The sequence below is a fragment of the Diorhabda carinulata genome, chromosome 4 (genome assembly GCF_026250575.1).
Source record: "Diorhabda carinulata isolate Delta chromosome 4, icDioCari1.1, whole genome shotgun sequence".
NCBI lineage: Eukaryota > Metazoa > Arthropoda > Insecta > Coleoptera > Chrysomelidae > Diorhabda > Diorhabda carinulata.
Window position 1 is genome coordinate 33169881 of NC_079463.1, and position 14759 is coordinate 33184639.

Sequence of the window (14759 nt, forward strand, 5' to 3'; positions counted from 1 at the left end):
CAAAACTCGGCCCTCTACGAACCTTTTCATCTCGAAATGTATATACATTCTAATTTATATCCGGAAAGTCCTTTGTATTACTTCTAACAATACAGGGTGTCACATTCTACAACCTAAAATGTTAGTTGCACAAAAATGACCGAATTTAGAAAACTAAATTATTATTAATAAAAATTCTTCATTTATTAGTTTTATACGGGGTTTGGTAGATTTATTTCCATTACAAAGAAACACAATGATATTCAGTAACGACCGACACGATATAAAAAAAAAAAAGAAAAACGTGAATGAAAGATGGCGCCCGCTCGCCATTGTCATACACCTAACCTAAAAGTGTGATGCGAGCTCTTTTGTGTGCGTCAGATGAAATAGAGAAAAAGAGAATCGATTGTGAAGCGAGAAATGCATTTGTCATTTGTTAAATCGCATTCCGAAGTTTCGTCCTTTGTTCGGCCGTCTACCGCCGCAAACCGACTACAACATCGGATTGACAGCGTGACGCGTTAATCCCGTGGTCCTACAGCCGGCCGGTGCTGTGTCGGTGGGGGCTCAGTGGTGTTCTCGAAGGTCCGTTTAATTCTTTTAATCCATTTCCAATCATCCAATCGATTTATTAGTGATCAGTTCAGTTTTTGAACACACTGTATAATCAAGGTTGATTATATTGTTATTATTTGAATAGTTATTGTTATATTTTCGTATCGAAATCAATTGTTGCACTTTCAATTATTCTAAAATTGTTTTAATAAAAGATGTGATGTCATGTTGAAATTATAAGTCAATTTATCGTGAATAATTACAGTCAATCGCCACTAGTACGAGTTAAAAATATGTATTGAGTCAACTAAAACAATTAATTTTCATTTAAGTGAAACCGATGGAAATTTTCAGGGGTTTTAAAACGAAATGCCGTTTTATCCGCTGTTGATGTTTTCGGTGGACCCTGTAGATATTAATTCGGTTAAAAATCATATCTGGGAATCGTACACAACACTAAAAATCGTAAAATTCATTTTGGAACGACTACTTTCGGTTGATTTAATCAATTAGTTTAGTTAGAACTATGTAGAAGTTAAATTTGATTTATGGCGGATCTAATAACTGTAAAAAACTGATTTATATCCACTAAAAAGTGCTATCGAAGCTCTAGGAACCTAACCTAACTAGTATTTCCAATATACAGAAACTTTTGAACATCTGGTCTACTCAATCCCTTGAGGGTCTTCCTCGTCTTCTTTTATTCTATCCTTGGGTCCTTAAGTAACTCTAACACTTTTTAGTTTTCCTTTTTAGATGGTTTTTCGAAGCTGTACTTCATTATTTGGTTGGAAAAAATTCTTACTGCAAATCTATCCTAATGACTGCGCCAATTAAACTCAAAAACTATGAATATGGATGTAAATATACAAATATGACAATGAAATTTCAAGTTTATTCAAACAGAGCATCAATTGACTGAAATATGAAGTCTTTATTGTCTTCCATGGTTCTGTAGAATCTTCCTTAGGGCCTTAAGTAACTCTAACTCAAGTTTTGGTTTTTAGTTTTCCTTTTTAGATGGTTTTTCGAAGCTGTACTTCATTATTTGGTTGGAAAAACTTCTTACTGCAAATCTATCCTAATGACTGCGCCAATTAAACTCAAAAACTATGAATATGGATGTAAATATACAAATATGACAATGAAATTTCAAGTTTATTCAAACAGAGCATCAATTGACTGAAATATGAAGTCTTTATTGTCTTCCATGGTTCTGTAGAATCTTCCTTGGGGCCTTAAGTAACTCTAACTCAAGTTTTGGTCTTTAGTTTTCCTTTTTAGATGGTTTTTCGAAGCTGTACTTCATTATTTGGTTGGAAAAACTTCTTACTGCAAATCTATCCTAATGACTGCGCCAATTAAACTCAAAAACTATGAATATGGATGTAAATATACAAATATGACAATGAAATTTCAAGTTTATTCAAACAGAGCATCAATTGACTGAAATATGAAGTCTTTATTGTCTTCCATGGTTCTGTAGAATCTTCCTTAGGGCCTTAAGTAACTCTAACTCAAGTTTTGGTCTTTAGTTTTCCTTTTTAGATGGTTTTTCGAAGCTGTACTTCATTATTTGGTTGGAAAAACTTCTTACTGCAAATCTATCCTAATGACTGCGCCAATTAAACTCAAAAACTATGAATATGGATGTAAATATACAAATATGACAATGAAATTTCAAGTTTATTCAAACAGAGCATCAATTGACTGAAATATGAAGTCTTTATTGTCTTCCATGGTTCTGTAGAATCTTCCTTAGGGCCTTAAGTAACTCTAACTCAAGTTTTGGTTTTTAGTTTTCCTTTTTAGATGGTTTTTCGAAGCTGTACTTCATTATTTGGTTGGAAAAACTTCTTACTGCAAATCTATCCTAATGACTGCGCCAATTAAACTCAAAAACTATGAATATGGATGTAAATATACAAATATGACAATGAAATTTCAAGTTTATTCAAACAGAGCATCAATTGACTGAAATATGAAGTCTTTATTGTCTTCCATGGTTCTGTAGAATCTTCCTTAGGGCCTTAAGTAACTCTAACTCAAGTTTTGGTTTTTAGTTTTCCTTTTTAGATGGTTTTTCGAAGCTGTACTTCATTATTTGGTTGGAAAAACTTCTTACTGCAAATCTATCCTAATGACTGCGCCAATTAAACTCAAAAACTATGAATATGGATGTAAATATACAAATATGACAATGAAATTTCAAGTTTATTCAAACAGAGCATCAATTGACTGAAATATGAAGTCTTTATTGTCTTCCATGGTTCTGTAGAATCTTCCTTAGGGCCTTAAGTAACTCTAACTCAAGTTTTGGTTTTTAGTTTTCCTTTTTAGATGGTTTTTCGAAGCTGTACTTCATTATTTGGTTGGAAAAACTTCTTACTGCAAATCTATCCTAATGACTGCGCCAATTAAACTCAAAAACTATGAATATGGATGTAAATATACAAATATGACAATGAAATTTCAAGTTTATTCAAACAGAGCATCAATTGACTGAAATATGAAGTCTTTATTGTCTTCCATGGTTCTGTAGAATCTTCCTTGGGGCCTTAAGTAACTCTAACTCAAGTTTTGGTCTTTAGTTTTCCTTTTTAGATCGTTTTTCGAAGCTGTACTTCATCATTCGATTGAAAAACCTTCTTCCTGCACATCTATCCTAATGACTGCGCCAATTAAACTCAAAAACTATGAATATGGATGTACATATACAAATATAACAATAAAATTTCAATTTATTCAAAAGAGGGAATGAATTGACGGAAATATGACGTTTTTATTGTCTTTCATGCTTTTGTAGACTCATTAAGTAACTCTAACGTGGTAAATGGTTTTTAGTTCTCCTTCTTCTATGTTTTTTTTTCTTATTTTCGAAGATCTTTACCAATTTATCGGATAGACTTCTTGTAGTACATCCATCCTAATGACTGCGCCAATTAAGTCTCTTTGTGCGCTTCCTACAGGCGTCGAGACTTGTCGTAGCCGCGCCGGCCGCTATCCCGTCCGCAACGTTTGTCCAGACGTGCAAATCATGTGACGAATTGCATGACCTTGATTCTTTTGTTTTATCTTTTGGTTTTTGTGCTGTGAGTCACTGTAGATTTCAATAAATTAAAGTCGGAAGTGTTTCAAACGAATTGGACATAATTTTTTTCCGTTTGGGTGGTACTTAGTTGTATAATTTCTGTCGTGTCACGTATATTGAATCACAGTTGTATTGAAGGAAGGTAAATATTCGGTTCCAATAACTAACACCTTTCCTTTGACAAATAACCAGACAAGTTCAGCCTTGCAGGCGCCAACTTTATGGGATATTGTCGAAATTTCTTTGTATTCTGCACGATTATGTTGAAAAATAGTAAAAGTATACTACAATAAATACTCTACACACATAATTCCGTATTAAAAGATTCATTGTGGCGTATGTTAGGTACCTGTTGTCGAGGGTGAGAACCGACGTTATTTATTTTCGGTTATGGGTTTTTCTATAGAATTTTTCGGTTTGTTGTATCCTCTATAATCAATATATAAAAGTGAATTACCATTCAATATATGAATAGGACCGTGAGTTAGGTATTTACGATTAACAAGAAGAGACGCGTTAAAAAAAATAATTTACCTAAATACCCCAACTTCTGTTCAGGGTGTAGTTTCTTTCTAATATGCAATTTTAATCATCCAAAATTGATATCATTACAGTCATTCTATAATAAGTTTCATCTTATTTAAACGAACGGTCTTACGTGTTTGTTAATCGACGAGAATTGCACGTTTTTGATTCATCATTTTTTTTAAACGACGTTCTGGTGTAACAACCTAGTTAGGGGGTGGTAGTGAGACCTCCACGTTACAAAATAAATAAAATATTTCGTAAAATTGATTATAGATTCTTCGACAGCACTTCTTGGTCGATGTAGATCAGTTTTTGTATACCAATTGATATTAAAATCATTCTATATATAATAAATTTCATCTTATTTAATCGAACGTTCTTACGTGTTTGTTAATCGACGAGAATTGCACGTTTTTGATTCATCATTTTTTTTAAACGACGTTCTGGTGTAACAACCTAGTTAGGGGGTGATAGTGAAACCTCCACGTTACAAAATAAATAAAAAAATTCGTAAAATTGATTATAGATTCTTCGACAGCACTTCTTGGTCGATGTAGATCAGTTTTTGTATACCAATTGATATTAAAATCATTCTATATATAATAAATTTCATCTTATTTAATCGAACGTTCTTACGTGTTTGTTAATCAACTAGAATTGCACGTTTTTGATTTATCGTTTTTTTTTTAAACGACGTTCTGGTGTAACAACCTAGTTAGGGGGTGGTAGTGAGTCCTCCACGTTACAAAATAAATAAAAAAATTCGTAAAATTGATTATAGATTCTTCGACAGCACTTCTTGGTCGATGTAGATCAGTTTTCGTATACCTATTTGCATCGAATACAAATCGAATTTATCTAATCAATATTAAATCATTCAAAATTGATATCATTACAGTCAATCTATAATAAGTTTCATCTTATTTAATCGAACGTTCTTACGTGTTTGTTAATCGACTAGAATTGCACGTTTTTTATTTATCGTTTTTTTTTAAACGACGTTCTGGTGTAACAACCTAGTTAGGGGGTGATAGTGAAACCTCCACGTTACAAAATAAATAAAAAATTTCGTAAAATTGATTATAGATTCTTCGACAGCACTTCTTGGTCGATGTAGATCAGTTTTCGTATACCTATTTGCATCGAATACAAATCGAATTTATCTAATCAATATTAAATCATTCAAAATTGATATCATTACAGTCAATCTATAATAAGTTTCATTTTATTTAATCGAACGTTCTTACGTGTTTGTTAATCAACTAGAATTGCACGTTTTTGATTTATCGTTTTTTTTTAAACGACGTTCTGGTGTAACAACCTAGTTAGGGGGTGGTAGTGAGTCCTCCACGTTACAAAATAAATAAAAAAATTCGTAAAATTGATTATAGATTCTTCGACAGCACTTCTTGGTCGATGTAGATCAGTTTTTGTATACCAATTGATATTAGAATCATTCTATATATAATAAATTTCGTCTTATTCAATCGAACGTTCCTACGTGTTTGTTAATCGACTAGAATTGCACGTTTTTGATTTATTTTATTTATTTATAAAAATAACCTTATATACTAAAAAATATTCACAATTCGAGTCCATTTTGACATCACTGTGTTATTATGACGTTCTAAACCTAACTGGATTATTCTAGATGTTTCCCGATTCGTCGTTGTTCCCTTTTTTAAACTTTCAAGTACGCCTATGAATATTTAAGGTTAAACTTTTGTGATATATATAAATCTTTCATCCCAAGATGCTGAATCTTTAATACTAACAAAATTAAATTATGTTTTTATGGTCGAATTTGAGGATTTTATTTTGATTTTTCCATTGTCGATCAACCGAAATTTAAATTATCCGTGAACTTATTCAAATATTATTAATAAAATATTTTCTAAAGCACGTAGTACGTGTACAGGTCTGCCTACGTATTTTCTTTAAGAGTATGTCACAGATGAAATACGAAAAAAATGAAAAGAAAAATATAAAGATACAAACAGCCGTGTACATATTAGTTTCTCGCAAATGGTCAGACGACGCCATATTTAAGACTTTCTATCAAATAAAATCGGTAAATTATTTTCATCCTCTCTCGAAGAGACATTTGCATTTTTGGAAATGTACAATAAACGGAGGTGGGAGCTATTAAGAATTTTTTGCCGCCTTCATAGATTGACCGGATGTCGTGGGTTAGACACACATTTTAAATACATAGGCGTACACGTTCACGTAATTATTCAGGTTAAAAGTGAGGTTATGTATTGCTATATACGTAATACAGATAACTGATTAAGATAAAAGTATGTATGTTTATGTTCAATGTAAGGCTTTCGTCGTATTTCGTGCTTTTATGAAGCTTTTCTTCATCATTCCGTTGGAAAAATTTCTTGTTGTGCATCTATCCTAATGACTGCGCCAATTAATTTCAAAAACTTTGAATATTGATTCACATATACCAATATAACAATGAAATTAAAAGTTTATTCAAACAGAGCATCAATTGACTGAAATATAAAGTCTTTATTGTCTTCCATGCTTCTGAAGAATCATCCTTGGGGCCTAGAGTGACTCTAACTCGAGTTTTGGTTTTTATTTTTCCTTTTTAGATTGTTTTTCGAAGCTTTTCTTCATCATTCGATTGGAAAAACTTCTTACTGCACATCTATCCTAATGACTGCGCCAATTAAGTTCAAAAATTGTAACTATATTCAAACAGAACATTAATTGAAGGAGATTGTGAAGTTAAATAAGTTTTAATGCTCCTATTCATTGTTTCTTCTTTGAAAGTAAATTAATTCTGTTAAATATATCTAAATCATTACATCTTCAAATCATTGCTTACATAAAAAAAGAAGAATTCTGGTAGCTAAGTTAGGTTAATGAAATTCCTGTCGAGACATTTCTAGGTTATAAATAAAACTTCATCTAAAAATTTCCAGTTATAGAAATCTCACTCTGTATATTGTATATATCACTCTGTATTCATATGTATATAAAGATTATACTGTGTATTCTGTACATAAATTATTTTAAAATTTTTATTTCATCTCTAAAATCCATTTGGGTGTAGAGATACATCAGATAAATTCGTTGGCAATGCGCATTTATATTTCTGCTGAAGACTGCTTGTTTTTTTATTACAGTCAGCTTTCTTACAAGGTCATTATTCATATAACAAGATCTGGCAACACTGTTACTGATAGGTGAAGTATAATTTGTTTGACAGTAGACGTTCTACTAGAAACAATGCGTTTTAAAAAAAAATACGTAGGGAAAATATTACAATTTACACTGGAGATTATAATAAGAAAATAATGTGAAATATATAGAAATAAATATAAATACTAAATCCTCATCATTATTCTATAATTAATGAAGGAGATTAAAAAAATTTGGATGGATTCAACTAACAACGTAAAAGTCACATAGGCAACACTGTACGTACACCAAAGAGATTTTACTTGTTGCCAACTTAAAATCAACTTAAGAGATAATAAAGTTATTATATATTCGTTCAAAATTATTCAATTATATTTAGTTTTTGTTGAAGGTGTTTAAAATAGATTTTTACATTTCAATTTCGAACCTCACACCGTCTCTTTTTGTAAACAAAAAGGTTCGGCGTTGGTTAAAAGTGGCGTAGAAATTTTAAGAATGACACTCGTTCCAAAAACTGGTCCTAATCGTAATCGGAATTTGTTTCTCTCGTAAAAGAACTTGTCGCCAAGCGGTCTACTAGGAATTAGAAATTAGATGAATCATTAGTAACCACATTTCATTGTTATTTCGATACCTAGTACTCAGTAGCGTACTGAATAATTTGTAATTTAATTATAACATAAATTTCGAAGGTTTATCGTTATATTTATGTGAAACAAAAAGTATACAGGGGGGGAACAAAAATTACACTATATTAATTTATAATATTTATAGTTATCAAATGGCAACGTTGTAATACAAAAAAATCGGAATAGCAACGTTGGTGCTATGGAAAAAATATAATAGCTTTCGCATATTTTCGCTATTAACGTGTTTTTTTTATTGTTATAACGAAAATTCCAGAAGAAATTTACCAAAAAGTTCGACATACTTGCATAAAAAATTCTGTATTTCCAAAACTATTTGGGATATCGATTTATTTTTGATATAAATCAATTGAGAAAAGGTCCATCTAAGTGAATATCCATATTATATTACTTAAAATCTATACTTTTCAAAAATATACAGGGTTAAAGTTGAAGTAAATGTTTTTTCGCAAAAATAACAATATATAAATTTGTAGTCCCTACAGCTGCGAACTGGCAACGTTGTAATATAAAAAAATCGAAAGAGGAACGTCGATACTATAATAGAAAAATACTACGGCTCAGTCGTGATTATACAAAGCAAGTTATATGGCATAAAGTTATGAAATAAAATTTGATCTGAAAATAGAAAAAAAATGTTTCAAATTTTGTTGAATTTCTGTATAAACGGGTTTTTTGATACGAGGAGTTCGAAAAAGATATCAGTTACTCGAAAGAAAAAATTATTATAGTCGGAAAATTGAGGAAAAGTGATGAAAATTGAATTTTCCGGAAAACTATACATTTATTCTGAAAACTAACACGATTTTGGGATTTTTCGGAAAAAAATACATAATATCCCATGATTTTTACCATACTTTCACTATTAAAACGTATTTTCAACTATTATGTCAAAAAATCTAGAAATTTCAAAAAAAAATTAACATGCTTGTATAAAAAATTCTATATTTTCGAAACTATTCGGAATATCGATTTATTTTTGACATAAATCAATTGAGAAAATGTCCATCTAAGTGAATATCTATATTATATTACTTAAAATCTATACTTTTCAAAAATATACAGGGTGAAAGTTGAAGTAAATGTTTTTTCGAAAAATTACACTATATAAATTTGTAGTACCTACAGTTGCGAACTGGCAACGTTGTAATACAAGAAAATCGAAAGAGGAACGTCGATACTATCATAGAAAAAATACTACAGCTCAGTCCAGATTATACAAAGCAAGTTATCTGGCATAAAGTTAGAAGTTATGAAAAAAAATTTCAGATTTCAAAATAGAAGAAAAAGTCATTTCAGATTTTGTTGAATTTCTGTATAAAGTGGTTTTTTGATACGAGGAGTTCGAAAAAGATATCAGTTGATCATAAAAAACCTGCTCATACACATTAAAGAGATAAAGTTAGGTTAGATTAATCAATATGACTTTTGCCGAGATATTTTGGGTCATACCAGCCAAAATAATAATTTTACGTAAAAAATGTACATAATCTTTTTTGTAGAGCTTTTTATTAGCTTCATTTTTTGTTTGAAACTTTTTTCTCTAAAACCATCATTTTCGAAAATAATCATTTATTTAAAAAAAAACGAGGGTTCATCCTTTCCTAATTAATAATTACAAATAGAAATACGTTAGATAAATTTTTTGATTCACATTTTTTGTTTTTTTGTTTCAAAATAATTGAATTTCCATTAATAATTCGTTCAATTTTACATATTTATACCCTAAATCGATTCTAACAGTACGTCTATGTTTATTCATAAGTTAGGTTAGGTACGGTGACTGTAAAACGAAATTTTGGTAATTTAGGCATCAACAGTGTTGTAACAGATTTTTTTCCATCAACTTAGGTGCCGATTTCTTGTAGAATATCACACCTTTCACAGCAGGTATTTGACTTTTTTTATGAATGAATGAAATTCGACGGAATGCGGTGCTTTAAATACAACTGGTAATAATTATTTGTACCATTACAAGAAACGGAAATAAGGATTGTCTACAATAGAAAATCAGTAGCGGATGCATGGGGGGGGGGCTGAATCACACCATCCGAGATCTTCTGAATGTTTTTTTTTTGGTTTTTGAGATTAATTATTTACGTCAGGTGAATTTTGCAAATAGAAACGATATTAAAATAATATTTAGTAGGTTTTTTATGTTCAAGTTTATTCTATATTTAATTGTTGTAAATAAAAAAAATTATGGAAATCTCGGCGCCGAATTTATGTTGTTTATACAAATCTTGTGAAATGCTGAAACGTAATTTTTAAAAAGAAAAAAAAATAGGGATCGGAATCGAATATTACTTCCTGTAGTTTCGACGAGACCAGTCGCCATCTGATCTCGCTCGATATTAAATAAAAACACCGTCAATTAAATACAACAGACGCATTTCCTGGGAAAATTAAAATAGTATATAAGTTTTATACGAATTTGAATTGGTAATGATAAAAGAGGAGACCGATTTTTGTTTACAATGTTTCTGTGCGGTGTTGCAAGACGCCACGAACCGATTAATTCTATTCGCTACGATAAATAAATTAGTATTTATCTACAACTACCAGTATTTATAGAACGGGAGATTAATTAAAACAATTTCGATACTAGCAATGGTAAAAAAATTGTAATCATGAGTTATTGGGGCCAGTACGGGACTGTTTTACCCGCACGAGGTAAACCACTTCTGTTGGCCGACGATTGGAACTGATGCAGTCGATTTATAATATATTACTCGGCATCTAACCACAATACAACGCGTTTTACCGAACTGAACGTACTAAATTTATCAAATTATATATATATAACAATGTTTTTGATCACCTGTACTATAACTTGAGCTATAGAAAGAGCGCGCTGAACGAGTTAATATATCTCTAATTAATAATAATGATAAAATGAGTCGATTTTACTAGATTATTTTACAAGGCGACGAAGTATTATAAATTTTCTTTCATATATTAGAGAATTATGTATTTGACAATTTATTCACCAACAAAAATATTGATATTCGTATTTATTCATCAAAACTCACATATATTTTATCATACCTCGTATTACATTATTTTATAACGAAGCTCCCGTACTAAATGATAATTATTAACAATTTTTCCATCATACCTTGTATATTTCTGATGTTAAAACTATTTCCTGTGAAAAAATAATCATTTTTTCGTAATTTTTAACTATTTTATACCGAAGCTCCCGTACTAAACGATAATTATTAACAATTTTTTCATCATACCTTGTATATTTGTGATGTTGAAACTATTTTCTGTGAAAAAAATTAATTTTTTTCGTAATATTTAATTTTTTTTAACGAAGCTCCCGTACTAAACAATAATTATTAACAATTTTTTCATCATACCTTGTATATTTGTGATGTTGAAACTATTTTCTGTGAAAAAAATTAATTTTTTTCGTAATATTTAATTTTTTTTAACGAAGCTCCCGTACTAAACAATAATTATTAACAATTTTTTCATCATACCTTGTATATTTGTGATGTTGAAACTATTTTCTGTGAAAAAAATTAATTTTTTTCGTAATATTTAATTTTTTTTAACGAAGCTCCCGTACTAAACAATAATTATTAACAATTTTTTCATCATACCTTGTATATTTGTGATGTTGAAACTATTTTCTGTGATAAAATCAATTTTCTTCGTAATTTTTGTTTATTTTATAAGCGAAGCTCCCGTACTAAACAATAATTATTAACAATTTTTTCATCATACCTTGTATATTTCTGATGTTAAAACTATCTGTGATAAAATCCATTTTCTTCGTAATTTTTGTTTATTTTATAAGCGAAGCTCCCGTACTAAACGATAATTATTAACAATTTTGTGGACACTTCTTGGATTATCATCAGAAAAAGAAGAATAACCACAGTTCGAATAAATTAGAAAAAGAAGAAATGTGTGTTCTGCTGTATGATAGTCGCCGTATACCGGAAATCTCCAGAACGGTGCGTCATTAAATCATAGATAACTTAAATGACGTAAAGCCTCTCATCACAGGTATACTGCCGCCTGCCGTTGCTAGAAATGGCGCCGTCTATTATTTAATAATTAACAAACTAATAAAAAAAAAGTAAATAGTTAGAATATCATAAACATTACAAATGTGTTGATATTTTAATAAAAGTTAACTACGTAGAAATACGAACAGTAAAAATCATTATATTTTTCAAATAAACAAAATACCAAGCTATTAATAATATTTCGAAACTATTGATTTGTACGCTCATGAGGAATCTTCGTACCACAATATTTTTTTACGTATATTCCCGTATTTAAATGTTTCAGCAGCGCTTCTGATATTTTATAATCTCGAATGTGTGTCTGTCCATCTCGGTATACGCGCGTTCCGGCTGGTTTCTATAGCCCAGGAATTTATTTCATGGTGTTACATAAATAAAAGTGAGCAAAAAAGGATTCGTTTAAGATTTTATCTCGAATAAAATGACAGGTTATGCCTGTTTTCGTTGCTATAACGCGACGGCATTTCTTTTCTTTCTTTCTCTTTTTCTCTATTTGTCTCGCTTCGTGAATTGTAAAGAACAGCGCCATACCATAAGGTACGTGAAATCAGTGCCGGAAATTATTATTTTTACCACTAATTTATTTACAAAAAATTAAATAAATCAATTAGAAAAAGATTTTATTACTATATATATATATATATATATATATATATATATATATATATATATATATATATATATATATATATAGTAATAAAATATATAATATTAACGTTGCAAGTGAGGCGTAGGAATCTGGAAAGTTATAATAGGGGCAAGACGTGATTGGTCGGAATAATTGACGTATGAATGATTGTAATCCGAACAAATTCAGAGGAGATATTATGATGTTGTAAATACGTTAATTAAAGTTGATTATATTTATGAAAGAAGACATCTGACAACAACGTAAATGACACAATTATATCGAAAATAAGAATATATAAGGGCCGGTACACACTGTGCAATAGAAAAATTCTTTTTGTATTTGTATTATGTTTTGATTGTTTGGAAAGTGATTTAAAAATAATCATTAACGTTAAAGGATCACCCTATTCGCTAGCAATCGTAGGCGTATTAGCGTCCGATAAAAATGAGCAAATGAAGGATAGATTTATATGAAAATCGCGGTAGGCGGGTCCCGACGGACATCCACAGGAGGTCCACGAGGTGTCTACGGTCATCTTTGTTATCTTCCGAGAACGTCCCATTCAACACTGTCCCGTAGCGACGTTATTTTTTTTGTGGTAATATCAGAAGGATTATGTACGTTTCTGATGAAGAGTTATGAATATTGGTCATCGAGAATGTATATGTTAAAAGGATATATTCAAGGACACATTTTTTTCGACGTTGTTAATAAAAGAATCAGAATATTTTATCGATACATAAAAAAAAACGAATTCTTATTAATTTTTTTAGTTTTATCTTATAACAATTTGAAAATTAACCTATTCTTCTTTTTTTGTTTATTTTCCGGCCTTTTTCTATATATATATATATTTTTCATCTAGTAATTTTCAATGACTTCCGTAAACTATTTCTATATAATCGATAAGAAATTTAATTAGAAATAAATAAACTTCAGTATTTTCCAAAGAAAATTACTTAAAATTTTCTTTGTTCAACGACAATTCAAGTAACGAGTTTGTTTTCACAAAAGGATAACTCGAATTAAAGAATCGATTTTCATTTCAAGGTCAAATCCATTCATAGAAAAATTAATACAGTAGAGGTTAACGTCAATTTCTATTGTCAACGATGAGCGAGTGGAAAATGGGTTTTAGATGATTAATACACTGCTGAACATAAATTTATTGGATCTATTATATTAATTTTAATTAATTATTAAATGAAATTCATATTTTAACAAGTCAAAATTTAGTGGCAATGAAATTAAAAAGCAGACGCCTATGTACCTTTGTGGGTGTTAGAAAACAATAATTTCATTCAAGTTTCTCGTAGATTTATGTGTTTATGGCCCGTCTTCATCACACTTATCTTTGTAGTATTTAATTAAATGATGATTAATCGTAATTTTTTTTATCGAACCCATACCCCACGAAATCAGAGCCGGACTTTATGTGAAATAATAAAAATTTTGAAAGTTTCAATTTCAATTTTTATGTTTAATCGTAATTTCTATGTAAGTACGTATATACGAGGGTTATTCGAGAAGTTTCCTATCTAATTGAGAAACAAGGTATGATTAACCCAAAGAAGGTCAAGTTTTTCCTTTGCAATCCGTTGTCTTGACTGTTTTTTTCGTTTCAGAGGTGTTGTAGCGGATCCACCTTCCATCCAAATTTATAAATCCGACTTATTTTGTTATTTTTTATGTACTCATGGTCTAAAGTAAGCGAACGCGGCACCCAAAGTACAGATAACTTACATATACATAATTCTTCAGATAGTACATAGCAAATACGTTCTTTGAACATAACAAAAGCCTCTTCTCAATGTCCCGAAAGATCGTCCAACTTTTCTTCAAATTGCGTAAGCATATAGTTTTTCAAAAACAATAAAATTAATATCTTAATATCACGTTGAAATTTTTTAAACACCCCTCGTAAATTTCACGTAGTAGTCCAATGTTAATAATTCACTGCGATAGATTAAACGTGTGAAAATTATTTTATTTAATTTTGAATTAATTCATATCGTTATATCTGAGTCCGGTCCTGTTCAAATAACACTCGCCATCGGTCCGGCTACTTTTTATTTAAATTTTATACTTTTTTTCTGGCGCAGTATCGACCAGTAGGGGGCGTC